This window comes from Nicotiana attenuata, unplaced genomic scaffold (genome assembly GCF_001879085.1).
Source record: "Nicotiana attenuata strain UT unplaced genomic scaffold, NIATTr2, whole genome shotgun sequence".
NCBI lineage: Eukaryota > Viridiplantae > Streptophyta > Magnoliopsida > Solanales > Solanaceae > Nicotiana > Nicotiana attenuata.
In genome coordinates, this window is record NW_017673910.1 from 52,743 (window position 1) to 61,190 (window position 8,448).

The following is an 8,448-nucleotide window of genomic DNA, read 5'->3' on the forward strand; positions in this document are numbered from 1 at the left end:
AGAGCGAGGCAATTTTGCAAGCAATTTATGTGAGATTCAAGTGTGCATTCCTGAAGCTACTTGGACAAGATAGAAGAACCAATTCCATTGTATCTTTCTTTTATTTTAGTTTAATTGTAGTAGGTGTTTTAAAGTTGTACCTTTCCAGCTTTCATAGAAGCAATTGTATTAGGTACTTTGAGTATTCAAGTTAGAGTTAACTTGAAGGTGTCGCAACAGTTGAGGCTGTGTGCTACACTGGGATTAGAGTTTAATCCTTAGGTTTACAAGAGTTTTGTAAATGCTACTTTGGCTCAGTGATTTTAGTGGAAGTTTGGGAAAATCCTACTGAGTAGTAGGTCGTGGTTTTTTCACCTTTTGAGCCAGGTGTTTTTCACGTAAAAATCTTTGTGTTCTTTATTTTATGTACTCTTAATTCTGCAAACAGTAGTAGTAAGTACACCTAGAAGAACCTGAAGAACCAGGTTCTTCTAAAGCGAAAATTGGGTACCACACAAATCACTCCCCCTTCTTGTGGGGTATTGACGTTAAGAACATCAATTGGTATCAGAGCAGGTTATCCTTGAAGAGGCTAACACCTTAGGAGAAGATCAACATGAGTGCACCACCTGGAAACTAGGAAGGGCAATCCACTGCTAGGCCTCCACTTTTCAATGGTCAGTACTATTCTTGGTGGAAGAACAGGATGAGAGATCACATCATAGGGGAAGACTATGAACTCTGGGACATAGTCACTGATGGTCCCCTAGCAACCACAAAGAAGAATGTTGAATGAGTTGATGTGCCAAAGACAAGTGCTGACTGCACTGCTGAAGACCTAAGGAAGTGGGAGAAAAATGCTAAAGCCAAGAAATGGCTTGTGTGTGGACTAGGTCCTGATGAGTACAGCAAAATTCAAAGCTGTACCACTGCTAAGGAAATCTGGGACACCTTGCAAGTGGCTCATGAAGGAACACCTCAAGTAAAGAGGTCAAGAGGAACACTGCTGTATTAACAACATGAGAACTTTACTATGAAGGAAGGAGAACAATTCAAGAAATGTATACTAGGTTCACTACAATGACAAATGAACTTAAATCCCTTGGAAGGATTATTCTTGAAGAAGACAAGGTTGAGAAAATTTTGACAAGGGTTCTGCCAGTCACATGGGAAAGCAAAATCACTGCCATTCAGGAATCCAAGAATATTGCTACTCTCAGACTGGATGAACTGATTGAAAATCTTACTGCTTATGAAATGAGAAGGCAAACCATGAAGATGGATACACCCAAGAAGGAAAGAAGCTTAGCTATCAGAATAGCTGAAGGTTCAGATCTGGAAGATGATGAGATGGCTATAATCACTAGAGATTTCAAAAAGTACCTGATGAGAGGAAAGGGTTCTTCAAGAGGTACAACCTTCAACAAGACAAGAGCTCCTGAGAAACAGACCAATGAGGGTTTCTACAAGTGTGGTAAGACTGATCACATGATCCAGAACTATCCTCAATGGGAAATTGAGTTGAAGAAAGAAAGGGTTGAACGAAGGAATAGGAAGAAGGAACAGGTTCAACCAAAAAGGAACAAAGGTTCAACCAAGGCTATGGTTGCTACTTGGGGAGAAACCTCAGAAGATAAAGCTGAAGAAGAGCAAGCACTGATGGCCATCGGAGAATTAGATGATGAACAAGAGGTAAGTATTCTTCATCTCAAAGACAAGATTAAATTTTTGTCTAAAGAAAGGTTGGCTGAGCTATTACTAGACTTCATTGATGAGTCTGAGATAATTAACAATGAGAAGGAAGTTCTGTCTAGGGAATGTGTGATCCTAAAAGCAAAATGCTAAAGTCTGGAGTCTAGGGCTAATGAGAGTGATAACACAAATGCTGAGTTGAAGAACCAGGTTCTTGAACTTGATAACAGTGTCCTAGAACTTAGGTCTGAAAACTTAAAATTGAAACTAGGAACTGGAAAGAAGAAAGCTGATCACACATATCTCACTCTAGAGGAAAACCTAGGAAAAATGAAGGATGAATTGTATAAAAATGATGAACTAATCAAAGTCCTAAAAGAAGATCTAGGAAAAGTGAAACATGAATTAGACAGAACTTGCAAATGGAACAAGGCCTCTGATGCACTCTCTTGGTTGCAAGAGCATCACAGTAGCAACAAAAGAGAAGCACCAAAGTGGGACCCTAAAAGCAAGTACCTCACACTTCCTGAGAATAAAATATGCACACACTATGTCAAGACTGGCCATTACAAAAATGAATGTAATGCAAAAGTAAAGGCCTGTAACAAAGCCTTTGTTCAAGAGAAAAGTAAGCTGCCTGGATGGGCAAGAAGGAATTTGATTCATCCTTTTGCCTATATAAAGGGACCCAAATTAGTTTGGGTTCCTAAGACTAACCCCTGATTTCTTTTGTAGGTCCAAGTGAAAGGATGCAGCCAAATATGGTATATGGATAGTGGTTGCTCAAAACATATGACTGGGAACAAGGACCAGTTCCTTTCACTTGAGAACTTAAAAGGAGGTAATGTCTCCTTTGGTAATGGAAAGAAAGGTGAGATCATTGGGGTTGGAAAGGTAGGAAAGACAGATTCTCATTCCATAGAGAATGTCTACCTGATAGATGGCTTGAAATATAGCGTAATAAGTGTGTCACAATTGTGTGACAGAGGTAACCTTGTGGCTTTTACCTCCACCAAATGCTTTGTGATTAACCTTACCACTGACAAGATTTTTTTGCAGGGAAAAAGAGTTAACAATATTTACATTGTAGATTTTTCTACTCTCTCAGAAAGTGAACTCACTTGTTTAAGTGTGTTGCTCAATGATCCCCTCCTGTGTCATAAAAGACTTGGTCATGCAAGTCTAAATCAGCTTAACAAATTAGTCTCTAAAGACTTGGTGATAGGGTTACCTAATATCAAGTTCAAGGAAGACAAAGTTTGTGAGGCATGTGCAAGGGGGAAGCAGGTAAGATCATCCTTCAAAAGCAAGAAAATGGTAAGTACAACCAAGTCGTTGGAACTGGTCCATATGGATCTATGTGGTCCAATGAAAACCATGAGCAGAGGTGACAAGAAATATGTAATGGTGCTTATTGATGATTATTCTAGATTTACTCGGGTTCTATTTCTAACCTCCAAAGATGAAGCATTTGACATGTTCACTGCATTTGTTAGAAAAACTCAGAAACAATTAGGAAATCAACTTGCATCTATTAGGTCTCATCATGGAACTGAATTTGAAAATTCCAAGTTTGCTGAATTCTGTGATGAAAATGGTATAGATCATAATTTCTCTGCCCCTAAGACCCCTCAACAAAATGGAGTAGTTGAAAGGAAGAACAGAACTCTTGAGGACATGGCTAGAACCATGCTTCTTTCTAGTAAATTGACTCACAGCTTCTGGGCAGAGGCTGTAAACACTGCATGTTACATAATCAATAGATGCATGACCAGACCTCTGGTAGAGAAGACTCCCTATGAGTTACTTAAAGGGAGAAAACCAAACATATCCCATCTTAGGGCATTTGGTTGCAAGTGCTATGTGCACAATAATGGAAAAGACTCCCTAGGTAAGTTTGATCCCAGAAGTGATGAGGGAGTATTCTTGGGATATTCTTCACATAGCAAAGCATATAAAGTGTTTAATAAAAGAACTTTGTATGTAGAAGAAAGTGTGCATGTAGTATTTGATGAAACTAACATTCTTTCTGAGAGACAAGAACATGAAGATGAAGCCATTGGATTGGTAAAAGACTTGACTGAAGCATCAGCTTAGGTCAAAGTGGCACCAACAGAAGGAACAGGTGATGGAACAGGTTCTTCCATACAGGGCAACCTGACAGGGGGAAGAAATCAAAGTGGAATTGAAATAAATTCCTTGAAGGAACCTGTTCATGATCCTGTTCCACAGCAAATGGCAGAAATATCTAGCAGAAGCCAGTTGGTTGTGAAATCTCACAAGTATCAAAGTTCTCATCCCATTGAGAACATTCTCACTGATCCAACATCTGGAGTTAAAACCAGATCACAATTAAAGAATCTGTGTGCTTTTGATGCTTTTCTATCTATCATTGAACCTAAAAATGTTGTTGAGGCTTTGCAGGATGCAGATTGGGTGAATGCAATGCAGCATGAGCTTAACCAGTTTGAAAGGAGTCAAGTTTGGCACCTAGTACCAAGACCCAAGGACAGATCAATCATTGGTACAAAATGGGTCTTTAGGAACAAACTTGATGAAGATGGAACAGTTATAAGGAACAAGGCAAGATTGGTGGTCCAAGGTTACAGCCAGGAGGAGGGCATAGACTATGATGAGACTTTTGCTCCAGTTGCAAGACTAGAGGCAATCAGACTTCTCATAGCCTTTGCAGCACATATGGAATTTACTCTTCATCAGATGGATGTCAAAAGTGCCTTTCTAAATGGCTACCTGAAAGAAGAAGTGTTTGTGAAACAACCTCCAGGGTTTGAGAGCAAGGAATGTCCTGAGCATGTGTACAAGTTAGACAAGGCTCTCTATGGACTCAAGCAGGCCCCAAGAGCATGGTATGAACGACTGTCAAAATTCCTACTGGAGCATGGTTACAAGAGAGGTAAAATTGATAGTACCTTATTCTTAAGAAAAAAAGGTAAAGATCTCCTTGTTGTACAAATATATGTTGATGACATAATCTTTGGGGCCACCACTGACAAGCTAAGTAAGGACTTTGCAAAATTAATGGGGAGTGAGTTTGAAATGAGCATGATGGGTGAGCTTAATTTCTTCTTAGGCTTACAGATCAAATAAAGTCCAAATGGAACCATGATCCATCAGCAGAAGTATACAAAAGAGCTAATCAAAAAGTTTAAAATGGAGGAATCTAAAGAAATAGACATACCCATTGCAACTGCCACTACATTAGATGTTGATGAACCTGGTTCATCAGTTGATCAAAAGTTGTATCTCACTGCCAGCAGACCTGACATTGTTTTCAGTGTAGGGCTTTGTGCCCGTTTTCAGGCAAATCCAAAAGAGTCTCACTTGACTGCTATCAAGAGGATACTGAGATGTCTGAAAGGCACCACTGATCTGTGCCTTTGGTATCCTAAAGGTAGTAATTTTGATCTAGTAGGATATGCTGATGCTGATTATGCCGGGTTCTTAGTGAACAGGAAAAGCACCTCAGGTATGGAACACTTCCTTGGTTCATGACTTGTGTCATGGGCTACCAAAAAGCAAAATTTTGTGGCCTTATCTACTGCTGAAGCTAAATATGTTGTTGCTGCTTCTTGTTGTGCTCAACTGCTATGGACCAAACAACAGCTGGTAGATTTTGGAATTGAAGTGGGATGTATTCCAATATTCTGTGATAACACTAGTGTTATAAGTATGACAAAGAACCGTGTTCATCATAAGAAGACTAAGCACATAGATATTAGACACCACTTTTTAAGAGATAACTATGAGAAAGAATTGATTTCATTAGAATTATGTGCCATTGATAAACAAATAGCTGATATTTCACTAAAGCACTGAGTAGAGAAAACTTTGAGAGGAACGGGTTGGAATTAGGGATGATTAAGATCACCTAATAGGTCCAGTTCAGAATGCACAATGAAAAAAAATTGAATTTTTTTTTTGGTTAGGAGTTCTATCTTTGTGTAAATATCTAGATCAATTCTTACTCAGTTTCATACTTTAATTAGTATACTCCTGTGACATGTGTATATATATGATTCACTAATCTCTTACAAAGTTTCTTCTATTTTGGCATTTGAGGCATGTTCAAGAGAGTTCTAAATGAAGAACCTGGTTCATCAGTATGTGTTCATATGAAAAGCTCAAGTTGTTTTCTATACTCTGCATAATTAGAAAGATTATTTTTCCAATCATGAGCAAAAGTTCTACATTCATCAAATTCCCAGAAACTCTATCCGTTGAGCATTGAACCAGTTTCATTCTCCTAGAACTCTAAAAACCGGGATTTTTGCCTAAAATCTAGCGAGGCCTAATAATCACTAAGAGACCGGAATTACACCTTGATTAGACTTCTACTTGACCTCTAAAAAGCTGTCGTTACTGCATTTAAGTCTAATCACCTTTAAATACACCACACCCCTCCTTCATTAGTCCATAACCGTCAAAACTCTTCTCCAGTTCTGATCGCCCTCTTCTTGTCCAGAAATCCCAAATCTTCTTTCTTCTCAGAAATTCCCAAAACTCCTCCATAGTCGAAGAACCATGTCTAACCCCCAAGATAATCCTGGCACTCCCCCACCAGCATCTCCCTCTAACACATCCTCATCTACTCCTCCTATTGAAAACCCAAAACCTAGGCTTCACAGGTAGAAAATGCTAGCTACAAAAACTGTAGCCTCTGGAGCTTTAAGGAAAGCTCTAAGTGAGAAATTGAAGGCTAGCCAGAGGAAGGAAAGTCATGCTCAAGAATCTGACTCAAGCTCTGAGTCTGATGATTTTATTTCTGCCAGCGAAGGTGAAGAATATGGGTCATCTGACACTGAAAATATTCAAGAAACTCCTGGTGAGGTAAATTCTTGCTTGGTATTCTCTGATGTTGTTAAAAGTAGAAAATAGGTTTGTCTTGGTTGGTCCTGTTAAAGATGTAAAAGGGGTTGATTCTAGTAGAAGAGGAGGTAAAAAGAAAAAAAAAGAGAAAGGGAGTCAGTGGTGGTGTGAGGGGAAATAAGAAAGAAAAAGTATTGGCTATTTGTGAAGGTGTTGAAGAAGGTGGCAACAAGTCAGGGGGAAGTGGCTCTAGGGAGGCAGCTGAAGGGCTTGTTAATTTAAGCAAGCAACAAGATGAACCTAGTTCATCTGCTGAGGAGACTCTGGCTGATCTTCTGAAGAAGGTTGGGGCCAGTTATGATCCAAAGAAGCGTAAAGCTTCCACACAAAAGGCTCCAACTGCTTCCAAGCCAACAAAGAAAAGCAAAATGTCATCCCCAAAACCTACTGTACCTTCAGTACCTAAGGGAAGAGCTACCAGGAGCAGGGTCAAACAAAGTGAAGCAGAATTACAGAATGCTCTAGAAGAGAGCAGGAAGAAAAAGAGGGAGAAGGGAAAAGCAAAGGTTGTGGAGAGTTCTGAGGTTGCAGAAGAAGAAGAAGAGGAGATGGAACTGGTCCATCAAGAAAGAGGAACAACTGAAGAGGTTCCAACACCCAAACCAAAAAGTTCCAAGACTTCTTCCAAGAAGTCTTCCTCTGTACCTGTACCTGTTGAATCTTCTTTAGCCAAAAGAACTAGGTCTATTGTGAAGGGTAAACAAAAGAAAATTGTTGAAGAAGATGAAGAGTGGAGTGGTGGAGAAGAAGAAGAATCTGAGAAAGAACAAGACAGGTTTGCCATCTTTGGCAAAAGAAATTTTTTGAAAGGAAGGCTGCTGAACGACCTGGATGAACCAGGAATGAGGAGGTTGGTAGATGCTCTTACTGCACAAGGGTGGAAGGACATGGTCCTTGAATTGGATGGCAGGCTGGCCAGGAATGAACTAATTGAGTTTATGGCAAATGCCACCGTGAAAAATGGGGTAGTCTCCAGCCTGGTGAGAGGAGTAAAAGTGGAGTTTGATGCAGTCAAACTGGGTGAGATTCTGGGCATACCTAGTGAAGGGTATGATGATTATACAAGGCAAAGGTGGCCATGTCTGGAATCTCTCCCCACTGCTCTTCAAATTACTAGAAATTTTTGTGATGTTGCAACTGCTGAAGATGTACCTGAAGCCAGGTTTGTGCAGAAAAGTGAGATGAGACCTGAGCACAAGGTCTTGTTTGAATTTGTTAACAAGTGCCTGCTGCCCAGACAGGAGAGGAGGCATACTGCCAACTACATGGACCTGGTTCTTATGAAGTGCCTTGTGAGAGGAATGCAGATAAATTGGCCTGCTTTTATTGTCAAATTACTAGACAGGGTCATTAATGGCTCCAAGGCACATGAAATCCATATGGGTTCATACTGACTACTGTGCTGGACAGGCTAAGGGTGCATTTGAAGAAATGGGAGATGTCATCAAGCAAGGAGCATTTTGGTGTTAAGACCTTATTGGCTTGTGACTATCCTGTCAATGCCATCCCTGTTGAACCTGGTTCATCTCTGAAGACACCTGTGAACAGCAAGGTTAGGGCTTTGGTTCAAGAGTGTGGAACTAAGGATGCTGAAATTGCTAGGCTTCAGGCTCGTGTTGCTGAATTTGAAGCTGAAAGAGATGGCCTTAGAGCTGAGCTAGCAAAAGAAAAGGAGAAAAGTGATGGGATGCTTCAGAATATGCTCAACCTTCTCCAAACCCAGCCCTCTAGTTCTTCCAAGCCTTAGGTCCTCCAGTTGTTGCCTTCTGAACCAGTCTACTACCCCCCAGTGACCCAGATTAGGGACTTTTTCTGTTTTTGCTCATGTTTGGAAGTTTTTTCTTTCTTTTTGTGGTTTGTAGGTGGAAACATATCTTATCAATGACAACT